Source organism: Emys orbicularis (genome assembly GCF_028017835.1).
Source record: "Emys orbicularis isolate rEmyOrb1 chromosome 21 unlocalized genomic scaffold, rEmyOrb1.hap1 SUPER_21_unloc_3, whole genome shotgun sequence".
In the NCBI taxonomy this organism is placed as follows: Eukaryota; Metazoa; Chordata; order Testudines; family Emydidae; genus Emys; species Emys orbicularis.
The window spans coordinates 60,798-69,842 of record NW_027045157.1 but is presented as its reverse complement, the minus strand read 5'-3'; the positions used below and the strand labels follow the sequence as shown (position 1 = coordinate 69,842).

The 9,045-nt window shown below is 65.9% G+C and overlaps 1 protein-coding gene across 1 annotated transcript in view; it reads right to left on the bottom strand.

The window, feature by feature from the left end:
• Positions 1-6,088, bottom strand: part of GATA1 (GATA binding protein 1) — a 10,505-nt gene extending 4,417 nt beyond the window's left edge. Inside the window, 1 exon segment of the mRNA XM_065423112.1 lies at positions 5,737-6,088. The gene's annotated coding sequence lies outside the window, so the exon portion shown is untranslated.
• Between the last annotated feature and the right edge of the window lie 2,957 nt (positions 6,089-9,045).

Genomic DNA, 9,045 nt, shown 5'->3' with positions numbered 1-9,045 from the left:
TCCCTCCCTCACACCCCCATCCATCCCTCCCTCCACCCCCCACTCCATCCATCCCACCCCTCCCTCCCTCCTTTCCTACATGGCCCTCCATCCCTCCCTCCCTGCATCTCTCCATCCATCCCCCACACCCCCATCCATCCCTCCCTCCACCCCTGACTCCATCCATCCCACCCCTCCCTCCCTCCTTTCCTACATGGCCCTCCATCCCTCCCTCCCTGCATCCCTTCATCCAGCCCCCCCATCCATCCCACCCCTCCCTCCCTCCTTTCCTACACGGCCCTCCATCCCTCCCTCCCTGCATCCCTCCATCCATCCCCCACACCCCCATCCATCCCTCCCTCCACCCCCCTCCATCCATCCCACCCTCCTTTCCTACATGGCCCTCCATCCCTCCCTCCCTGCATTCCTCCCTCCACCCCCCCATCCATCCCTCCTTTCCTACACGGCCCTCCATCCCTCCCTCCCTGCATCCCTCCATCCATCCCCCACACCCCCATCCATCCCTCCCTCCACCCCCCTCCATCCATCCCACCCTCCTTTCCTACATGGCCCTCCATCCCTCCCTCCCTGCATCCCTCCATCCATCTCACCCCTCCCTCCCTCCTTTCCTACATGGCCCTCCATCCCTCCCTCCCTGCATCCCTCCATCCATCCCCCACACCCCCATCCATCCCTCCCTCCACCCCCGACTCCATCCATCCCACCCCTCCCTCCCTCCTTTCCTACATGGCCCTCCATCCCTCCCTCCCTGCATCTCTCCATCCATCCCCCACACCCCCATCCATCCCTCCCTCCACCCCTGACTCCATCCATCCCACCCCTCCCTCCCTCCTTTCCTACATGGCCCTCCATCCCTCCCTCCCTGCATCCCTCCATCCAGCCCCGCTCCATCCATCCCACCCCTCCCTCCCTCCTTTCCTACATGGCCCTCCATCCCTCCCTCCCTGCATCCCTCCATCCAGCCCCGCTCCATCCATCCCACCCCTCCCTCCCTCCTTTCCTACATGGCCCTGCATCCCTCCATCCAGCCCCCCTCCATCCAGCCCCCATGCCCCCATCCATCCCACCCCTCCCTCCCTCCTTTCCTACATGGCCCTCCATCCCTCCCTCCCTGCATCCCTCCATCCAGCCCCCCTCCATCCAGCCCCCATGCCCCCATCCATCCCACCCCTCCCTCCCTCTTTTCCTACATGGCCCTCCATCCCTCCCTGAACGCCCCCCCTCCCTCCACCCCCCCTTCATCCCTCCAGCCCCTCTCTCCATGCTCATCCCTCCCTCCCTCCCTCCTTTCCTACATGGCCCTCCATCCCTCCCTCCCTGCATCCCTCCATCCAGCCCCCATGCCCCCATCCATCCCACCCCTCCCTCCCTCTTTTCCTACATGGCCCCCCCTCCCTCCATCCCCCCTTCATCCCTCCAGCCCCTCTCTCCATGCTCATCCCTCCCTCCCTCCATCCTTTCCTACATGGCCCTCCATCCCTCCCTCCCTGAACGCCCCCCCCTCCTTTCCTACACGCCCCATCCATCCCCCTCCCTACCCAGCCCTCCATCCCCCCCACCCCCCTTGCCTCCCCATCCCCACCTCTGTCTCCAGCCAGCCAGGCAGGCCCGGGGCCCCCACCCTTATATATGGCCGAGGGAGGGTTACCCCGGAAGGCGCTGCCCCTGCCCCGACCAATCTCTGCATCTCTCTGTCTATCTCCCCCCATCTCTCCTTCTCAGAAGTGGCGCCTCCAGCCTGGCTGGGGAGGCCCCTTTCCTCCCAGCCCTATCCGCCCCCCGATCTCGCACGCAGCCCCCCGGCGGCCGCCAGGGCCTGGCCCCGCTGTGAACCCAGGAGTCCTGCCCCCACCCCCTCCCCTCCCCTCCCCAGGGACTGAACCCAGGAGTCCTGCCCCCACCCCCTCCCCTCCCCTCCCCAGGGACTGAACCCAGGAGTCCTGCCCCCCCACTCCCCTCCCCAGGGACTGAACCCAGGAGTCCTGCCCCCACCCCTTCCCCTCCCCTCCCCAGGGACTGAACCCAGGAGTCCTGGCCCCCCACTCCCCTCCCCTCCCCAGGGACTGAACCCAGGAGTCCTGCCCCCACTCCCCTCCCCTCCTCAGGGACTGAACCCAGGAGTCCTGCCCCCACCCCCTCCCCTCCCCAGGGACTGAACCCAGGAGTCCTGCCCCCACCCCCTCCCCTCCCCTCCCCAGGGACTGAACCCAGGAGTCCTGGCTGCGGGGGCGGGGGGGGGGGAAGAGGGTGGCGCAGTGCAGAGGAAGTCGGCACCGTCTCAAAGCTGATTTCAAAAGCTGCCCTTGCCTCATCCCTGCCAACGCAGCAGAGATGGGGCAGATAACGCAGGGCGGGGGCAGCGAACTAACCACCCCACAATGGAGGGGGGCTGGGAGCCAGGACGCCTGGGTTCTCTCCCGGGCTCTGGGAGGGGAGTGGGGGGGCTGGAAGCCAGGAGTCCTGGGTTCTCTCCCCAGCTCTGGGAGGGGAGTTGGGGGGCTGGGAGCCAGGACGCCTGGGTTCTCTCCCGGGCTTGGGGGGGGGGTCGACTGGGTTAGAGCGGGGGGGGCTGGGAGCCAGGTCGCCTGGGTTCTCTCCCGGGTTGGTCAGGGGGTGTATTTCCCCACCCCACTCTGTGCCCTGTTCTTCTCACGTTGTGAATTTTGTTGCTCTTTTAATCTCCTGTCCATTTCGTAAGTCACAATTCAACCCAGCCCTGCTCCCACCCACCCGACACACACTCCCAGCCCCCCCCCCCCGCCGCCGCACAAATGCACCCCCCTCGCCGCTACTTAACCATCCCCACGGTGCCACCCACCACGATCAACACACACACAAACCACTGCCCCAAAACAACGCACAATCCCAGACCACGAGGACACACACCCAGCAGAGCTCAGCCTCGCCAGCAGGGGCATCAGGGATGGACACACACGCGCACACACACACTACAAAGACAGGCAAAGAAATCCAGACCAAAGAGCAGAGAAATCACAACTCCCTCCGCGACACACAAGCACTCTCCAAAATACCACACCCTGGAAAAACACACAAAACACCCCACAAAGCCAACCACTCAGCACCCCCAGAACAACAAACTCACACGTTGGACAACACACGCAGAGAAATACACCCCTGAAAAGGCCCCCCCCCAGCCACAACACGCTGCTAACCCACGGATACGACACACACAAGCTAACAAGCCAACACAAACCCCTGCCACACACACAGCTAAGAGATACACACCCACCAAACAACCACAACAGCCCACACAGACCTGCCAAATCAACACAAACAACACATCAAGTCACAGCCCACCGAAACTATCGCCCGCCACATGAAACGCACCGCACAGCAGTCCCCAAACAGCGCACCCTCCCCCGGCCCACCACCACAGCCCAAACCACACGCAGCATAAACAACACCACACAAAAACACACAGATGCACCTTCAGCACTACAAAAACACAGCCCAGACCCACACAAGAGACACAACCCAGAGAGAGACACCCCTCAACACCACTGCAAAGACACACAACCCAAACACACACCCCCACCACATCCCGGAGACAGACACACAAAGACACACAACCCAAGGGGACACCCCCTCACCACCACTACAAAGACAAACAACCCAACCACCACCACAACCCAAACACAAACACCCTGAACACTACAAAAAACCACACACCACACACACACACAACCCAAGGGAAACACCCTCAACACCACCGCAAAGACAAACAAGCCAAATGCAGACGCACAGCACCACAACCCGAATGTGCAACCAAGACACACACACAACCCCTCGACACCGCCGCAAAGACAGACACACCACCACAACCAAAAACCCACCCCCCAATGACAGACACACTCCAAACTCCCCCTGCGCACCCCCCCATCACCCCCACTTCCATCTCCTTGGGCCATTTTCACATCCAGCTCCAGGATGGCCCCTGCCCCCGATCTCTGCGTTGTGTGGGTGTGTACCAGGCCGGAGGGGGAGGAAATCGGACGTGTGGGCCCAACGATTATACAGCTCTTATCGGGATTAGGGCCTCAGATAAGAAATAGCCGGGAGATAGTTTTTATCTCCCTTGCCTTGACAGGCGGCTCACACGGCAGTCACAGATTTGCCCCGATGCAGCTCAGTGGGTAGAACAATGTGTACTGTAACCCCCCACCCACCCCACAGCGGGGGCGACCCCCCCCCCCATTTACCTCGCGAAGGTTTCGAAAGAACCCAGGCGTCCGGGAGGCTGAGAGGAGAGAACGGAAGGTAAATTGCTGATCCTCTGGGGTATTGAGCAGAGGAGTGGGGTCGGGGGGGGGGAAGTGTCTCGAGATGGGGGTGGTCTCCCCCCCCGCCCCCAACACCCACACATGGGACTGGATGTCTCCAGACAAGGGTTCCCCCCGATCCCCGCATGACCAGCCGGGGGGAACTCAATGGGGGGTGGGAACCCAGACATTAACCTGCAACGGACCCGCTGGGACCTGCCAGTCTTCTCACCCCCTTTGCTAGTGCGATCCGTCCATCTGCCCCGCCCCCCCCCACACACCCCGCCATCCCCCACGCCCCATCCACCCATCTCCCCCCCGTGCCCCCTGGCACCCCCACCCCGCCATCCGCCCCCCCCCACCCTCCTGTGCCCCCCGTTCCCAGTGCCCCTGGCACCCCCGCCAGCCCTCCTCTGTTCCCAATGCCCCGTGGCATCCCCGCCAGCCCTCCTCCATTCCCAGTGCCCCCTGGCACCCCCTGCCAGCCCCACTCCTTTCCCAATGCCCCCTGGCACCCCCCGCCAGCCCTCCTCCTTTCCCAATGCCCCCTGGCACCCCCCGCCAGCCCTCCTCCGTTCCCAATGCCCCCTGCCCCCCCGCCAGCCCTCTGTTCCTAACCCTCTGCCCCCCCACCAGCCCCCCTCCGTTCCCAATGCCCCCGGCACCCCCCGCCAGCCCTCCTCCTTTCCCAATGCCCCCTGGCACCCCCCGCCAGCCCTCCTCCGTTCCCAATGCCCCCTGGCACCCCCCGCCAGCCCTCTGTTCCTAATGCCCTCTGCCCCCCCACCAGCCCCCCTCCGTTCCCAATGCCCCCGGCACCCCCCGCCAGCCCTCCTCCGTTCCCACTGCCCCCTGGCACCCCCCATAGCCCCCCTCCATTCCCAGTGCCCCCTGGCATCCCCAGCCAGCCCTCCTCCGTTCCCAATGCCCCCTGCCCCCCCGCCAGCCCTCCTCCGTTCCCAATGCCCCCTGCCCCCCCGCCAGCCCTCCTCCGTTCCCACTGCCCCCTGGCACCCCCGCCAGCCCTCCTCCGTTCCCAATGCCCCCTGCCCCCCCGCCAGCCCTCCTCCGTTCCCAATGCCCCCTGCCCCCCCACCAGCCCCCCTCCGTTCCCAGTGCCCCCTGGCACCCCCCACCAGCCCTCCTCCGTTCCCAATGCCCCCTGGCACCCCCGCCAGCCCTCCTCCGTTCCCAATGCCCCCTGCCCCCCCACCAGCCCTCCTCCGTTCCCAATGCCCCCTGCCCCCCCGCCAGCCCTCTGTTCCCAGTGCCCCTTGGCCCCCCCCGCCAGCCCTCTTCCGTTCCCACTGCCCCCTGGCGCCCACACCAGCCCTCCATTTGCAGTGCCTCTGCACCCTTCCATCCCGTCCCGATTCGCTCTGCCCATCGGCCTCTCTCCACAACTCCCCCAAACCGGACGCCGCCCGTCCTCCGCCGGCCTCGGCTTGACACTCACCTAGAGCTGGGCAAGAAATTTGGGGGGGCCCCCACATGCGGTGCCAGGCGGACCCTTGGCAAATTTCGAGGGGGGGGTTGAAGCACAGCGAGCTCCCCCAGATCTAGCCGGCCGTGGGTCCGCCCCAACTTGCTGGGTGGCTCCGAGAGACAGAGAACAGGAGGGGGGGGGGCAGAGACGCTAAAAATGACACAGCAGCCCAGGCGGGTGAGGTCCCGCCTTCTGAGACGGGACGGGCTCTCGTGGGGCTCAGAGAGGGGGGGAGAGAGCAGCTGGGGGTCTCCTGCCCCCCACCCTGGAGAACTCAATTACCCCCCAATGTACAGCGGAGAGAGAGACAACCAGCCCCCCAAACGCTCTCTGGTGTAGAAGGAGATGGGTCTAGTGGTTCGGGGGGGGGGGGGCTGGGAGCCAGAACTCCTGGGTTCTCTGGGAGGAGACTGGGCCTTAGGGGGCGGGGTGGGGGGGGCGCTGGGAGGCAGGACGCCTGGGTTCTCTCCCTGGCTCAGTGGGAGGAGGCAGGTAAACATTGGAGGGAGGGTTGGGAGTTTTGGGGTCTTGGTGCTGTACCCCCACACTCATCCAGGGGGAGGGGAGGCAGCGATGGATACATGGGGGGACGGCAACTGGTCTGTCATCACTCAGCATCCCTAGAGATTTCACACGTGGGGCAGATGGCAGCCGGCGCCCCCCAGAGGGGACAGGCCCTGTGCCCCATTCCCCGCCCTCCCCCGAGCCAGCCAGGCCCTGCCCTGGGGCTGGATGAGACCCGGTGCCCCCCAGAGGAGACAGGCCCCAGCCCCATTCCCTGCCCCACTAACCGCCCGGCCAGTTTGGGGCCTGGGGAGGTGATGGCAGCAGGCCTGGAAGTCCCCGATAAGCCCTTATCTGATGCCAGGCTCAGGGACTGGCGGTTGGCGGATTCTTGGTGACGGGGCCTGGAACAACCCACGCCATGGTGCTGGGGCGGGCAGCGCAGGGGGGCAAGGTGGAGAATAACTGACCTGGGTGGGGGAGACGCCCCCAGGTCCCCCACTGCGTCAGGGTGCGAGGGCCACACTTCCTGGCCTGTTCACTCCCCTCCCTCTGCTAGTGTCCCAGAGCTGGGGAAAGAACCCAGGAGTCCTGGCTCCCAGCCCCCCCTGCTCTAACCACTAGACCCCACTGCGGCTGTAGCTGGGGGCGTCCCTGCGACACTGGCTGATAGAGAAACTGCATCAGTTTCTCTGTCAGGATGAACCCCCTGGCCCTGCGCACAGGCCGGGGGGGTGAGTCTAACCCAGACTTCAGGGGAAGCCAGCGACCGATTCTCTGAAAAACACCCGCTTATCTCCCAGCGCCAGATAAAGGGGAAGGAGCTGAGCAAGAGAGAGAGATGAGTCCAAACCCAGCCCCGCGGTGCCCCTCACTCCCGACCCACAGCCCCTGCCCTCCCCATCCTCCAACAGCCCCGCGGCGCCCCTCACTCCCGACCCACAGCCCCTGCCCTCCCCACCCTGCAACCCAGCCCCGCGGTGCCCCTCACTCCCGACCCGCAGCCCCTGCCCTCCCCACCCTCCAACAGCCCCGCGGCGCCCCTCACTCCCGACCCGCAGCCCCTGCCCTCCCCACCCTGCAACCCAGCCCCGCGGTGCCCCTCACTCCCGACCCGCAGCCCCTGCCCTCCCCACCCTCCAACAGCCCCGCGGCGCCCCTCACTCCCGACCCGCAGCCCCTGCCCTCCCCACCCTGCAACCCAGCCCCGCGGTGCCCCTCACTCCCGACCCGCAGCCCCTGCCCTCCCCACCCTCCAACAGCCCCGCGGCGCCCCTCACTCCCGACCCACAGCCCCTGCCCTCCCCATCCTCCAACAGCCCCGCGGCGCCCCTCACTCCCGACCCGCAGCCCCTGCCCTCCCCACCCTCCAACAGCCCCGCGGCGCCCCTCACTCCCGACCCGCAGCCCCTGCCCTCCCCACCCTCCAACAGCCCCGCGGCGCCTCTCACTCCCGACCCACAGCCCCTGCCCTCCCCATCCTCCAACAGCCCCGCGGCGCCCCTCACTCCCGACCCGCAGCCCCTGCCCTCCCCACCCTCCAACAGCCCCGCGGCGCCCCTCACTCCCGACCCGCAGCCCCTGCCCTCCCCACCCTCCAACAGCCCCGCGGCGCCCCTCACTCCCGACCCGCAGCCCCTGCCCTCCCCATCCTCCAACAGCCCCGCGGCGCCCCTCACTCCCGACCCGCAGCCCCTGCCCTCCCCACCCTGCAACCCAGCCCCGCGGCGCCCCTCACTCCCGACCCGCAGCCCCTGCCCTCCCCATCCTTCAACAGCCCCGCGGCGCCCCTCACTCCCGACCCGCAGCCCCTGCCCTCCCCACCCTCCAACAGCCCCGCGGCGCCCCTCACTCCCGACCCGCAGCCCCTGCCCTCCCCACCCTCCAACAGCCCCGCGGTGCCCCTCACTCCCCACCTGCAGCCCTGCAATTCCAGCCCTGGGACAGCTCTCTCAGCACTATAGATCCTTGAGCATCAAGCAGAGATCAGTGTCATTAGGTTAGTAAATACAGTAGGACCTACATTAAGCGCAGCAGGTTCATAACATAAGGCTTGTTGTAATAAGATTGTAATGGACCAGGCTGGGGGGACCCTGACGCCCCCTGCTGGAGAGGAGAGGCTCTGAAAACTCCTCTGCGTGTCATGCTTCCTATACTGCTACCCAATAGCGGAGAGTCTCCGTGCACTCACCCTCTTTCCCCGAGGCGGAGCTCAGCTCCCGGGTGATTCTAATCTCGCCCCTGGCTGAGCTGGCGAAGCTCTCAAGCTCACTGTCCCGGTGCATCTCCACCCACACATCAGGCGACAACTTTCGGATGCCACGGCCGATCCTTTCCAAATTTCCTGGGGACGCTCCGGGCACCGGCAGGCAGGAGTCTGTGGATTTGGGGAGGGGGAGGACATTAGAAAATGGGGGGATAAACGGGGAGCCCCCGCCCGGCATCCGATCAGCACAGCCCCAATTTTAGCACCTTGGCCATTGAGTGGAGATGAAAGAACCCCCGGGGGGTGAGGCAGAAAGTGACCCCGTCTCTAGGCCAGCTCCCCAAGGAAGCATAACCCGGGGACCCCTGGAACGACTGACCCCTCAGAGAAGGGTGGTGGAAATGGGGGGGAGAACGGGGGACCCTGCTCTGGGGAGATCGGGGGGCACTCAGTTTAGGGGATTAGAGGGAGTCTGTGAATTAGAGGGGGTGGGGGGATGGAGGGAGACACAGAGCCCCCAGGGGGTGCAGTGAACTTGCCACGAACCACGGGACTGGCTAGAAAAGCCC